The following is a 15,281-nucleotide window of genomic DNA, read 5'->3' as shown; positions in this document are numbered from 1 at the left end:
CCTTCCAAGACTGAACCAGGAAGAAATGGAAAATATGAACAGACCAATCACAAGTAATGAAATTGAAACTGTGATTAAAAATCTTCCAACAAACAAAAGTCCAGGACCAGATGGCTTCACAAGTGAATTCTATCAAACATTTAGAGAAGAGCTAACACCCATCCTTCTCAAACTCTTCCAAAACATTACAGAGGAAGGAACACTCCCAAACTCATTCTATGAGGCCACCATCACCCTGATACCAAAACCAGACAAAGATACTACAAAAAAAGAAACTTATAGACCAATATCACTGATGAATATAGATGCAAAAATCCTCAACAAAATACTAGCAAACAGAATCCAACAACATGTTAATAGGATCATACTCCATGATCAAGTGGGATTTATCACAGGGATGCAAGGATTCTTCAATACATGCAAATCTATCAATGTGATACAGCATATTAACAAATTGAAGAAGTAAAACCATATGATCATCTCAATAGATGCAGAAAAAGGTTTTGACAAAATTCAACACCCATTTATGATAAAAACTCTCCAGAAAGTGGGCATACAGCGAACCTACCTCAACATAATAAAGGCCATATATGACAAACCCACAGCTAACATCATTCTCAATGGTGAAAAACTGAAAGCATTTCCTCTAAGATCAGGAACAAGACAAGGATGTCCACACTCACCACTATTATTCAACATAGTTTTGGAAGTCCTAGCCACGGCAATCAGAGAAGAAAAAGAAAAAAAGGAATACAACTTGGAAAAGAAGAAGTAAAACTGTCACTGTTGGCAGATGACGTGATACAATACACAGAGAATCCTAAAGATGCCACCAGAGCTAATCAATGAATTTGGTACAGTTGCAGGATGCAAAATTAATGCACAGAAATTGCATTCCTATACACTAATGATGAAAAATCTGAAGGAGAAATTAAGAAACACTCCCATTTACCACTGCAACAAAAAGAATAAACCTACCTAGGGAGACAAAAGACCTGTATGCAGAAAACTATAAGACACCGATGAAAGAAATTAAAGATGATACCAACAGACAGAGAGATATACCATGTTCTTGGATTGGAAGAATCAATATTGTGAAAATGACTATACTAACCAAAGCAATCTACAGATTCAATGCAATCCCTATCAAATTACCAATGTCATTTTTTATGGAACTAGAACAAAAAATCTTAAAATTTGTATGGAAACACAAAAGACCCCGAATAGCCAAAGCAGTCTTGAGGGATAAAAACACAGCTGGAGGAATCAGACTCCCTGACTTCAGACTATACTACAAAACTACAGTAATCAAGACAATATGGTACTGGCACAAAAACAGAAACACAGATCAGTGGAACAGGATAGAAAGCCCAGCAATAAACCCACACACCCATGGCCAACTAATCTATGACAAAGGAGGCAAGGATATACAATGGAGAAAGACAGTCTCTTCAATAAGTGGTGCTGGGAAAACTGGACAGCTACCTGTAAAAGAATGAAATTACAACACTCCCTAACACCACACACAAAAATAAACTCAAAATGGATTAGAGACCTATATGTAAGGCTGGACACTATAAAACTCTTAGAGGAAAACATAGGAAGAACACTCTTTGACAAAAATCACAGCAAGACCTTTTTTGATCCACCTCCTAGAGTAATGGAAATAAAAACAAAAATAAACAAATGGGACCTAATGAAACTTCAAAGCTTTTGCACAGCAAAGGAAACCATAAACAAGACAGAAAGACAACCCTCAGAATGAGAGAAAATATTTGCAAATGAATCAATGGACAAAGGATTAATCTCCAAAATATATAAACAGCTCTTGCTGCTCAATATTAAGAAAACAAACAACTCAATCCAAAAATGGGCAGAAGACCTAAACAGACATTTCTCCAAAGAAGACATACAGGTGGCCAAGAAGCACATGAAAAGCTGCTCAACATCACTAATTATTAGAGAAATGAAAAGCAAAACTACAATGAGGTATCACCTCACACCAGTTAGAATGGGCATCATCAGAAAATCTACAAACAACAAATGCTGGAGAGGGTGTGGAGAAAAGTGAACCCTCTTGCACTGCTGGTGGGAATGTAAATTGATACAGCCACTATGGAGAACAGTATGGAGGTTCCTTAAAAAACTAAAACTAGAATTACCATATGATCCAGCAATCCCACTACTGGGCATATACCCAGAGGTAACCATAATTCAAAAAGACACATGCACCCCAATGTTCACTGCAGCACTATTTACAATAGCCAGGTCATGGAAGCAACCTAAATTCCCATCAACAGACGAATGGATAAAGAAAATGTGGTACATATATACAATGGAATATTACTCAGCCATAAAAAGGAACAAAATTGGGTCATTTGTTGAGACATGGAGGGATCTTGAGACTGTCATACAGAGTGAAGTAAGTCAGAAAGAGAAAAACAAATATCGTATATTAACGCATGCATGTGGAACCTAGAAAAATGGTACAGATGAACTGGTTTACAGGGCAGAAGTTGAGACACAGATGTAGAGAACAAACATATGGACACCAAGTGGGGGAAGCCGCAGGGGGGTGGGGATGGTGGTGTGATGAATTGGGAGATTGGGATTGACATGAATACACTGATGTGTATAAAATTGATGACTAATAAGAACCTGCTGTATAAAAAATTTAAATTTAAAATTTTTTTTAAAAAATTATAGAATTTGAATTTATACTCCTTGATTAATAAAACCCCTCCAAATCAGTTTATGGTTCAAGTTAGTTTATCAGAATATGTTTGTTCATTGATAAAGACTATAAAATCATTTGCCCAAATACAAAAATAATTACTTAACGGTATTTCTTACCTTTTATATTTTTCAATACTGACAGAAGTCAGAAACAGTGACTATGTGAACAAAGTCTTAAGCTGCTTGCAGCAAGACAGAAACAAAGTCACAAAAAGCCACCAAGTGTGCAAGTAATAACCACAGTTACAAAACAAAAAACTAACCTCACATGAATACAAAATGAGGTGCTTTTTCAGAAGCAGTTAAACAGGCTGGAATGAACAGTCACCAAAGTTTAATCACAAAGACAACATCATTCATTATCAGTTAATATATGCTGACCTTGACCACCTTACAGATATGGTATCTAAAACTCCTCCAACACTTTCCTTATTTCAAAGTGTTGCTTTAGCTTAATTTAAAATAAAAGTTAAATTCAACTGAAACAGCACTAGATTGGCCAGACAGCCTATGGGAACAGCATTAATAGATAATGATGTTTCATTGAGAGAGAACACTGAATAAAAGCTGTGTGAGGTTATAAACAAATGAACAACATGCTTGCTTTTAAATTAACTGGTTTTTTTTAATTTTAAAAATGTATTTGAAGAACTGATATTTAAAATTATTTGGGCAGAGCAGGATTATTAACAGAATTTTTGTTTATTTGTTTTAAGCTATTATATAAATCAACAGGTATTTATTCAGTAACCATGGGAGAGATACTGTTAGGGATACAAATATAAATAAAATCCTGGATTACTGCCTTCAAACAACTTACTGTGTATTAAAAATAAATAGACAAGTTCACAGGTAACAATGACACAATTCATTCAGCGACAGACGTGAGCACCTATTTGCCAGGCATATTTCTCAGTGCTGGGAATATCAAGATGCATAAAATTACAGCCCCTAGTCTCAAGAAGCTCACCACCTACTAGGATTAACAAATGTGGAAACAAACAAATGCCATATAATTAAACAGGTTCACAAATACAAATTGGTTATGAGCTCAGTGGGGATACAGGGGAAGTATGTACCACATTTCTAGAGACAATCAGGGAAGCCTTCACAGAATATAAAAGCCTGAGGTACAAAGTGCTACAAAGACACAGAGAAAGCAAAGAGTACAGCTGAGCAGAGTACTCAAAAAACCTTTATTAAGAAGAGAAGATCATTTCACAATTATATGTGTATCATGCCCTACACCTTAAACTTATACAATGTTATATGTCAATTATATTTTATTAAAGCTAGAAAAACTATTTTTAATCAAAAAAAAAAATCTCTGGCAAGCCTTGAGGGATAGTCATGAAAGGAGCTCATGTACATGCATGTCTCTCTGCAAAGGTGTGTGTAGAGGTGGCTTTGGAAACAGTCCTGGGTTGAAATCCTAACTCTACCATTTCATAACTGTGTAACTGCGCATTTTAATTAACCTCCTAAAAGATCGGTTTTCTTATCTTTAAAATGGGGATAGTAATACCTAGTTTGCAGGGTTATTGTAAAGATTAGATGAGATAAAGTATTTAGTGTGTCCGGCTTTGGAGAGACATTAAAAAGCAGTCATTGCTAATAAAGCATGAGAGAGAGAGAGAACCCACACAAGAGAGAACATAGAAGAGCAAGTGATGGAGGAGGGCTCCTTTCTAAATACAACTTTGAACATAAGCAAGGATACACAGGCGGAAAAATGGGGAACATGTTTGCGAACCATGGCTAATTTGAAGGAAAACAGGGGAACAAAGTTAAAAGGATTAAGTGCACAATGCATACTAACTTGTATGCCCTAAATTCTCAAACTATAACTGTTATCCGGACACCTCTTGGCCTTTTAACTCTTCCTATATGATCAATTATTATAAAAGAGTTCAGTTTTCAAATTAAGGCCAATTTTTTTTTCCTTCAAGGAGAGTAACAATGTAGGGAGAAGTAAAAATAATTTCAAAATCCATGTGTACTTTCAAATGGGCTCATTAAAGGCACACATATACTAACAGAATGGCAACCAACAAGGTTTCATCAGATATAAATTATATGAACTAGGCCAAAGCCAGTCCCTACTCTGCAGTGAGAAAGCCTGTCAGAGAGCCCACATCAGGCCAAATTTGTGCCACTCTTTAAAACATGGAGGAAAGTCAATTTCATTCTTGACTTTTTTGTATAATTCCATCTTTTCCCAAAAGGCAAGGCCTAACTCCCACTCCTGTCCATCCTTCTCTACAGTCATGCTCCAACAAATCTCTTTTCTTCCTAAATTGTTCTTCTAGAATTCCATTCAGTTTGTAAATAAACTTCGCTAAATCTCTACCCTTTAATTCCCATCAGAAACCTGGTTCCCCCAAAACACAGGCTCTTACGTGGAGACTACACCTTCCCTACATTCCACCACCCACATCCATGGGGCTGGGGGGCGGGGGGAGCGGCCGGAGGGATGAGGGGTGGGTAACATTATCCTGATTCCCTAGTGCCATTATCAAATCACTGGTCTTCCAATCTTATTCAAAAATCTCTTCTCCTTTGAAATTTACACCATTCAGCTCTACCAGATTCTATTCCACCTTGCTGTTATTATTTCCATATCTGCCTCTCAGTCTCCACTTGCTCCCAATCTTATTCTCCAACCCAAGTCTTACCTTCATCCACGGAGATTTTAACCTCTGTAGTCTTTCTCTTCTCCAAAGATCCATTCAATCAAGTCCATTTCAACTACCCATTGCTACTGGCCATAATCTGAATCCAAAACTGTTTCATCTCTGCAATGGTAAATTTTACTATTCTAGTTCTAGACCATAACCTACTACCTTCCTACTCCTCTCTGGAGTCTAAACTGCTACTATACCTACTCTTTGACCTCAAAATGATCTCCAGTCACCCACTATTTCCTCTAAAATTTATCAGCTCCCCCTATATTCTCTCCCTTCTAGGGTAAGGATGTCACTTATCATCCAGAACTAGGGTACTTTTCAGAGTAAAATGAGGTGCTATTCTTCATTATGCCAGGACTACAGGTGTAAACCTGGTCTGTCCTAGACAAACTAGGACATAGAGCCCTCCTACTTCTTTCCCTACACACTGTGAATCAACTGACCTCCCTTAACTTTCTTTCTATTGTACTTGTCCTAAAAACCTCCAACTCTTAATCAATCCTTCTTTCTTCCCCCTAGCCACTTTTTTTTAAAGCTTCACTACCTCTTACTAGTATTTCAAGACTGTGCTAAGATCACCTCCACTAGGCAGCCTTCTCTTGCCTCTTCCCTTTGTTATCATAACATTCAGGAATGACAATATCCTATTCATGACTGCATCCTCATGTTTCTCATACGATGTCAGGCATATACGTATATTCCCATAGATGTACTCCATGAGCCTCAAAGTTTGACTCTAATTATCTCTCATGTGTTTATTCTGAAGTGCATCATATGAAAAATGATTACTTTTACAATTTCATAGAGATTAAACAAGTCAAAGATAGCAATTACACAAATAAAAACTAGCAGGTATTTTCCTTAGCATGAGCTTTTTAAATTTATCTTCCTCTGATATTCGATTAACTCTGGGTTTTGCCTTTTACTCTCTGCTCGTGATTCTGTCCTCTTACGTTTCAAATATAAAGTCACATCAAACAAATTTTGGAAGTATATGAAGTATAAGTAGAAATGAAAGGACAAGTAGGAAAAGCAAATTTCAGAATATGTATATCAAATGATCCTCTTTTTTAAATTATACAAATATAAACACACGTTTTTTAATACAGTTGGCCCTTCATATACACAGGTTCCACAACCATGGATTCAAATCAACCGTGGATGAAAATATTCAAGAAAAAAAAATTCCTCAAAGTTCCAGAAAGCAACACTTGAATTTGCCACATGCCAGCAACTATTTCTATAATATTTATATTGTTTTAGGTATTATAAGTAATCTAGAGATGATTTAAAGTACAGGCGTACCTCATTTTATTGCACTCCACTTTCTTTCACTTCGCAGATAATGCGTTTTTTACAAACTGATGGTCTGTAACAACCCCACATCGAGCAAGTCTGTCGGCACCATTTTTCCAACAGCAGTTGCTCACTTCATGTCTCTGTGTTACATTTTGGTAATTCTCTCAGTAATTCAAACTTTTCATTACTATTATGTCAGTTATGGTGATCTGTGATCAGTGATCTTTGATGTTACTACTATGATTCACTGAAAGCTCAGATGATGGTTAGCATTTTTCAGCAATAAAGCATTTTTTAATCAAGGTATGTACATTGTTTTTTAAAACATAATGCTATTTATTGCACACTTAGTAAACCACAGTACAGTGTAAACATAACTTTTATATGCACTGGGAAACCAAAAATTTAGTGTGACTTGCTTTACTGCAATATTCACCTTATTACAGTAGCCTAGAACCAAACCCACAATATCTCTGACATAGCCTGTACATGGGAGGATGTGTGTAGGCTACATGCAAACACCATGCCATCTATATAAGAGACTTGAGCATCCTCAGATTCTGGTATCAGCAGGGGGTCCTGCATCATTGATATCCCTTGCAGACACCAAGGGATGACTATATACGTTTTAAAAGTTCAAACTGATACACATCAAACCTTTAACATTAGCTACCTCTGAAGAATGAGAGTTAGAATACTGGGAAGAATGTCACTTTTTATTTTATGTATCTCTAGCTTGTATTTTTATAAGAGGGTATATTCATTTTATGATGTTAACAAAATTTAAAGAAAAGACTCCCCAACAAGTTTTTTTTTAAGACTGAGGACTGAGAAGATAAAAATCAAATTTCAGAGATGAATGCTTCACATTAAAAATTATTTCTCCTTCATGGGACTACCCTGGCAGTCCAGTGGTTAAGACCCCATGCTTGCAATGCAGGGGGCAAAGGTTCGATCCCTGGTTGGGGAACTAAGATGTCTCATGCCGCACGGCGTGGCCAAAAAAAAAAAAAAAAAATTTATTTCTCCCTCAAATATAGTTAATTTATTTTTATTCAGAAAATGACAAAGGTATTTATATCATGAGACAGAAAAATCTCCCAATTGTATTCACATAACAGAATCTTGACCCCTCTCACAGAATGCTTCTGGTTTCCAGGGAACAATTTTATCCCTGTTCCATATCCCAGGCTCCTGAACCAAAAGTCTCATCCTTCTCTATTCCCTCATTTTTTTCAGGTTTTACCTGAACCAATTCTAGCTCTAATTCAGCACCTCAACAATAAATTGATCTAACCACAGGTTGAACCATTACTGTAGTTGCCCAGGAAAGGAATCTTTGTCTTTTTGCTCTTAGTAAACGCCTTTCATTCATTTATTTATTTTATTTATTTATTTTTATTATTATTATTTTTTTTTTTGCGGTACGCGGGCGTCTCACTGTTGTGGCCTCTCCCATTGTGGAGCACAGGCTCCAGACGCGCAGGCTCAGCGGCCATGGCTCATGGGCCCAGCCGCTCCGCGGCATGTGGGATCTTCCCAGAACGGGGCACGAACCCGTGTCCCCTGCATCGGCAGGCGGACTCTCAACCACTGCGCCACCAGGGAAGCCCCATTCATTTATTTATTCATTATTCATCCAATAAGTACTTTTAAAATGTCTACAATACGCCAGACACTAAGTGAAGTCTTGAGTACAGAGATAAAAAAGTACTGGTCACAGCCTCAGGAAGCTTATTTGAGGAAAGGAATAGTTCTAATACCTAACAATAACTGCTCTAAGGAATCCCTGTACCAAGTATAGTAAAAACACAGAAGTATAATCTAATCCTGCCTGAAGGAAAAGTCTTCATAGACATCCCTAAAACATCCAGAGTAGTTCCTTCCTCACTGGCACTTATCTTCCTTTCCTCTCGACCAAAATATGACTCTCCCCACTTGGAAAATACTGCTTAAAACTTACCTCCCACTTCCTCCCCACAAAGCTCCACTTGTTCCTAAATTCCATGCAATTCTTAAAGAAAACCAAACAAATCTGTGAAACTCAAAAGCCAGCAAGGAAGGAAGAAAGAAACACTCACTGAAGGCCAGCCCTACACAAGTACCAGAGAGAGCAGGTACTTAGATCTTTTCTTATTGTGCCTAGCTCCGATTGTCTCTACTAACTTACTTATATATCATTTGCATTTCAATCTACTTCCCACTTGAAATTGTGCATTTTTCAAAGATGAAGACTTAGACTGCTAAAGCTTTGTAACGTCCACAGTGACTACGTATATATTCCTAGGTATAATCAACTGGTGAGGAGGTGGGAGTGGGCCACTGTAGGTGGGAGAATAACTCCTGCAGACTTCAGTTGTTTTAAATGAATTTCAATTGCCAACTGGTGCCAGTGGGTTGAATACAACATAAATTTCCCAGTTTTTTTTTTATCTTTAACTTAATGCAACCAAATGTAGAAACCTCAGCCAAAGTATATTTAAAGTTGGATTGATGTTTTTCAAAAAAAGCTTGTAATAAACAATTTTATCTCCAGCAACCTCAGAGAATTGGAAGGAAAAAGCAAACTGCAAATAAGTTTTGGATGAATAATGTTCTCAGAAACCAGGCAATTCTCAAGAAAGACATTAAGTATACACAAACTATATATTTTAAGAGAAAATACAGATAGATAATGAAAAACAAAAAGAGGTGGGGACTGTTCAAGATTAAAAGAGAATAAAGAGATAAGAATCAAATACAGTGCATGAAACCTGATTGAATCCTAAATCCAAAAAACTCAAAAAAAAATGTTTAGGGACAACTGGGGAGATCTGAATATGGACCATTATATTAAACATATTCTTAAATTAATGTTAATTTTCTTATATAAATATTGATAATATAACCATGCAGAAAATTATCCATATTCTTAGGAAATGCACGCTTAAAAATTTATATTCTATATTTATGTATAATATAAATATAATATATATTTTTAATATAGTTTCTAGCAGTTTTTAAAATATATAAATAGATAAAGAGAGAGAAAATGTAGCAAAAATTAAATGAGTGAATACAGATGAAAGGTGATATGGGTGTTCATTGTCCCGCATTTTCCATTTTTTCTGTAGCACTGAACATTTTCAAAATGAAATATTGAAGGGGTGGGAAGATGGCTTGAGAAGATGCCAGCTTGACAGAAGCATAAGGGGTAAAAGCAGCACTAGCCTCAGCAAACTTGAAAATCAACTGTGTGATCTTGGGCAGGTCATGGAAGCTCTCTAGGTCTCAGCTGAAAGAAGAGGAAGTGAATGATCTCTAAGGTAACCTTCCAGCTACAAAATCCCATTATTCAACTACTTCTTCTCAGCTCTAAAACTCAAAAGATAACCAAATGCGAAGAAGGAAAACTCACAGGACTGTAAAAAAAAAATAAAGTATTTAAAACAGCTAACCAAATGCTTGTCACAAACAATAAATATTAACTCCTCTCTTTTGAAAACACTGTAAAAATTCTTCAGCAAAAAAAATACAAAAGAAAGATATGACTACTAATTAACTTAGAAAAAATAAGTAACACAGAAGTGCAAAGGTCTACTTTAATATCTATTCAATTTCTATTGAATTAAAAACTATGTGTTTGCACCTAAAATAAAGCAAAACAATGTATTAACTAGTACATATTACAAATTTGTCAGATGCTTTTATTTCCAGCACTAATGTTATTTGTAGCATTATAATTCATTTCCCTTTTGGTAAAACAACTAATCCTTGAGATAATGGGAAAGATAATTATCTAAAAAGATTCTGTACCTGATGCTAGCACCCACCCAGTTGCTCAAAACCCAAAAATCATGGAGTCATCCTTGAGTAACACTCTTTCCACACCAAAAATATCCATAGATTTTGACTAAAAAAAAAGAAAGTCATCTCAAATCCATCCATCTCGCTCTTGTTGCTAACATCTTAATCAGGGCACCACTATCTCTCACCTTAGCTCCTAAAATTGCCAGCTTTCAGTCCCAGCCCACTTAGTCCATTCCTCACATAGAAGCTAAAACGATGATATCATTTAAGAACAAAACAAACTACATGCCAAACCCTTCAAAGCCCTGAATATTTCTATAACTTCTTCCTACCCATCTCCGTCTCTCCTACTATGTCAGCCACAATGCAATTTTTTAAATTCCTCAAATTCACCAAGCTCTTTCCTCCTTCAAAGTCTTTGTACCCACTATTCCTTTTTTTTTCTTGTTTTCCACCCAGCTTTATTGAGATATTATTGACATATAAGATATGTAAGTTTAAGGTGTACAATGTGATAATTAGATGCACGTATACATTGTAAAATGATTATCACAATAAAGTTGGTTAACATCTCCATACCTTCACATAATTACAACTGAGTGTGTGTGTGTGTGTGTGTGTGTGTGTGTGTGTGTGAGTGAGTGGTGTTGGCATTTAAGATCTATTCTCTCAAAAACTTTCAAGTATATAATACAGTATTTTTAATTAGATTCACCATGTTCTACATTAAATCCCCAGAAGTTATTCATCTTATAGCTAGGAGTTTGCACTCTTTGACCGCTAGCATCTCCCCATTTCTCCCATTTCCCAGACTCTGGCAACCACAATTCCACTCTCTATTTCTATGAGTTTGGCTTTTTAAGATTCCACATAAAAGTGAGAACACACAGTATTTGCCTTTCTCTGTTTGACTTATTTCACTCTTCCATTCCTTCAAATGAGAATGCTTTCCCCACCAAAAATATCACCACCACCATGCCCCCCCACACACACACACCCCCTCCTTGAAATAGCTCCTTCTCATATATAGGTTTCACCTTAAATACCAACTCCTTAGAGGAGTTTTTTGTGACCACCCTATCTGAAGTAGCTCCGGCCACCTTATCTCCAAGTCATTTACTTTCCTCCAAAAAATTTACTGCAATTCATAATTATTTTGCCAGTGTAGTTCTTAACCTCTCCCATCCTCTAGAATATAAGCTATAAAGATAGGATATCCAACTTATCCATCATTATATCACCAGAATCCCCAGGAAATTCTCTGATCCTTAATACAAGCCTATTAATGTGCATCAAATAAATGAATAAAAAGGTAAATGAATACAGGACTATATTACATAATGGACTAATAATGCTATTAATGGAAATACAAAAACCAGCAGAAGAAGTAAGTGTTTAAGAAGAAAAATAAAATACACTGAGTTTGGTACAAGGCAGTTGAAAATATGGGACTGGTGGGCACACAGGTCGGGAAAGAGATACAGAGTTGGCTTCTGCTGTCTGTAAGTGTTAGTTGAAAAAAATAATAACTAAATCACAAATGGAATAGAATGCAGTAGGATAAATGCCAAGCAAAAAAATAAATAACACAAATATAAAATGATTGTAGCCTGCCTAGGTAGGAGAATAACATAAAGAACACTATAAAATTAAAACAAGTCAAAACTGTTTTCACAGTTTCAGAGGAAAAAACAATATATCTATATATATGTATATATATGTATTAATATATGTGTGTGTGTGTATATATATATATAAATTTATTTAGTAATTTACTAAGAAGAGTAAAGTAATCCTACCTTACTACTATTCGTTGCTGGTCATATCTTAGCTAAAGTAGCAGGTCCATGTTGAAGGATTACACATTAGGGATGAGGAAGACACTTGAGAAAACGTGCAGTGAAGTCTCACGGGAATCGTCGTATGTCTAGGCAGAAAACATGAGCTGCAAGAAGAAATTCAAGGAGTCAGAACTGTTCACTACAGAGAAAAAGGTAAAAATGGACACATGGAGTATGGTAGGCTCCTACTGGAAATCAACTTTGGCAGTTCATCACGCTCACGACATTAAAAATCAGGATGCTATGCTTACCTAGCTTGTCCATCCCCTGCTTACTCTCTCCCCTTTCTTTCCACAACTTTCTCAATAAGTAATGCATTTTATCTTCTCCCTAACCTATTTCCTCAGTTTTGAAGAGGTAATTCATGTTTTTCTCCATTTTCACAGCATAAAACTAATTTCAAATTTGAAACACATTAGAAGAAGCAAAATTTTAAATATTTTATATATAATATGTTAAGATATTACAGCCTAAAGAAATAACTAACTATGTGAGAAAAACTTTGTCAAAGGCTGGGAAGGTTTGGGAAGGATTCTCCTGGCAAACACCCACTTTCTTTGTCTAACATGATTCGGTATGCCAAAGCATGGCTCTGATGTTGGCTGCTCTCATTCAATCCTTGAAACTAGGAGAATTTCTAAGATGTTCCTTGGTCACTGGCTCTCATCTTTACCACTGATGTTGAATGTGCAGTTTACAGCCCTGTCACAGTTTCTCATTTTTTGCCTCATGCCCTCATATTTCTAACCCTGACTTCTTGGTTTATAATCAACTCTCTTCTTTCAAGCTCCTCTTTTCTGTTTGCCTATTCTGTTTCCTGTCATTGCTTGCTTTGTCATTGTCATTGCTTCCTTGACTTTCGCATGAATCAGAGGACATTTCATAGATGTTACCAAGAAATAAGATTATTCCTTTCTTTCTGGTCAGGAAACTAACCAAACACAGTATATCAGGAATATCTTCCACGTCTCCTACTCTTCTAAGCTTTTTACGCGTTTCCAAAAGCATTCCTTCTTTGCCCCCTAACAAGCATTTTACTTTTCTAGATTTGACAAGGTTCTCAATGCTAGAATGGGTTGGAAACCTAATCAACATACAATGAAAGTGTTATTATATTCCTCTTCTTCCACTAAACTGTGACGTGATTAAGGACAGGGGTTATTATCTTAATATAGCCAGCATCCTACACAATACCTGAACGTTATAGCCACCAAACAAGTGGCTACTGAATGGATGAAATTCCAAGGGGAATTATGGCTTTCTCTGATTTGTACACTTTGGTGTAAAGTAAGGCTTTGACAAAAGTTGTCAAAGCCTTAAAATGATATTTAAATATGGAAGTTTTAATCATGACTTCTATACTGCTTTCAATCGAGTATCTTAAATCAAACCTCCAATATTAAACAGTACTACAGATTTCCAAGAAACAAAATGTAGTGAATGTGTACCTAAGTATACACACATTACATATGTTATCTAATTCCACTTCAAACACAGACCTCAAAATTACTGGACAATCTGTTTAAAATTTTTTCAGCTTCTCTTCTCTATCAGCAAAGGAACTTGAGAGATGTCTAGAATTCCATATTCTAGTCTCTCACTATGATACAGAAAGTTATTTTCAAAGACTTAAGAACAAGAAAGACAACTATTCTACTGGGATTTCATATCCAACATTGAGCAGTGGCAAACGTCTTGCTTAAGGAAGCTAGCCAAAGTACATAGGTATTACTTATGTAACACTCTCTAACTCAAGTCTTTTCTACAATTTTTATTTTTCAATGAGAAAAATAATATTCCACTTGAAATAGTTTGAGTTAAAAATAAATAACAGCTTTCTCGGTAGTATCTCTAAATGGAACATTTCCTTATTCAAATTACTATAAATCCATGAATAAAACTTATATTCCTTGTATTACTTCAAAGGTATTATCATCCTTAGCAGAGCTCAGCAAAGGTTTCTATAGACAAGTGAAAATGTATAATAACTACTATCTAGTGCACCTTAATCATTCCCACCAACTTGCTCAATTATACAGGCTACCATCTCTAACTCACACTCACAGCCAAACATAGTTCCTATTCCCTGAATGTGCTTCTCATTATGACTAGGACTAGGGTGAGACAAGAGAGGTGCCCAGGGTGCAAAATTGACAGACACTCACTCTCAGGGTCATGCAAGTGCCACCCTGCAGTTGCATGACCCTAAAAGTGAGTATCGATGTACACTTTGTGTCCCAGGCATCTCTTTTGCCTCACCCCAGTCCTGGCCCTACTTCTCCTTCTGATCTCTACTTCTACTTCTCCAATAGGTAACATCCCAATTCTGATAAACCAAAATCTAATTCTGATAAACCAAATATCTAAAATCAAGCAATGAATTTAAATTTAATTTTATATCCATTTAAAATTATGTTTTCAAAGAAAATTTCTTATTCATGATGTGATGTTAGGTGATAAATAGATCAGGCAGGAATGCCTACATACAGTAAGAGTCTAAGCTTTCAAAACAAAATGAGTGTGAGTTGCATGTGAGTGTAAGTGATGGACCTGTGTTGTTTTCAACTCCCTTCCTTTTGGTAGCAGCATTTAAATTTTCTTCTGTTGAACCACCCTTCTCTATTGTCAATCACTGTAGTTTGTGTGGCACTGATCCTTTCCACTCTCAAGTTACTGAAATAAACAGGAAGTTCCTGGAATAGGTGCAGGTGGAATAGGCGCCCAGGTCTGGACAATCAGCATATTCCCTGCCCCAAGCAGTGGTTCAGGAATGAGCATGTGACCCAATTGGACCAATAAGACTCAATCCCAAAATTTTGCAGGACCTAATCAGAAAGAAAACTTTCAGCTGAGGTTGCTAAACTGAAAGAACACAGTAAGTACCTATTTGACAGTGAGCCAACCCAAAGAAGTGCCAAGGGATGACAAG

At 36.2% G+C, this 15,281-nt stretch overlaps 1 protein-coding gene across 6 annotated transcripts in view; it reads right to left on the bottom strand.

The window, feature by feature from the left end:
* Positions 1 to 15,281, bottom strand: part of FER (FER tyrosine kinase) — a 474,202-nt gene that overhangs the window by 446,286 nt on the left and 12,635 nt on the right. For 5 of the 6 annotated variants that reach the window (XM_067731395.1, XM_067731398.1, XM_067731396.1 and 2 more), the window contains exon 2: positions 12,311 to 12,456. The exons of the other annotated variant lie outside the window; for it this stretch is intronic. The gene's annotated coding sequence lies outside the window, so the exon portion shown is untranslated. The remainder of the gene's footprint in view (positions 1 to 12,310; positions 12,457 to 15,281) is intronic. 6 annotated transcript variants of the gene reach the window in all.

This window comes from Pseudorca crassidens, chromosome 3 (assembly GCF_039906515.1).
Source record: "Pseudorca crassidens isolate mPseCra1 chromosome 3, mPseCra1.hap1, whole genome shotgun sequence".
NCBI classification, from domain to species: Eukaryota; Metazoa; Chordata; class Mammalia; order Artiodactyla; family Delphinidae; genus Pseudorca; species Pseudorca crassidens.
Note: the sequence above shows the minus strand (reverse complement) of the source record. Positions and strands in the feature narration are given on the sequence as shown.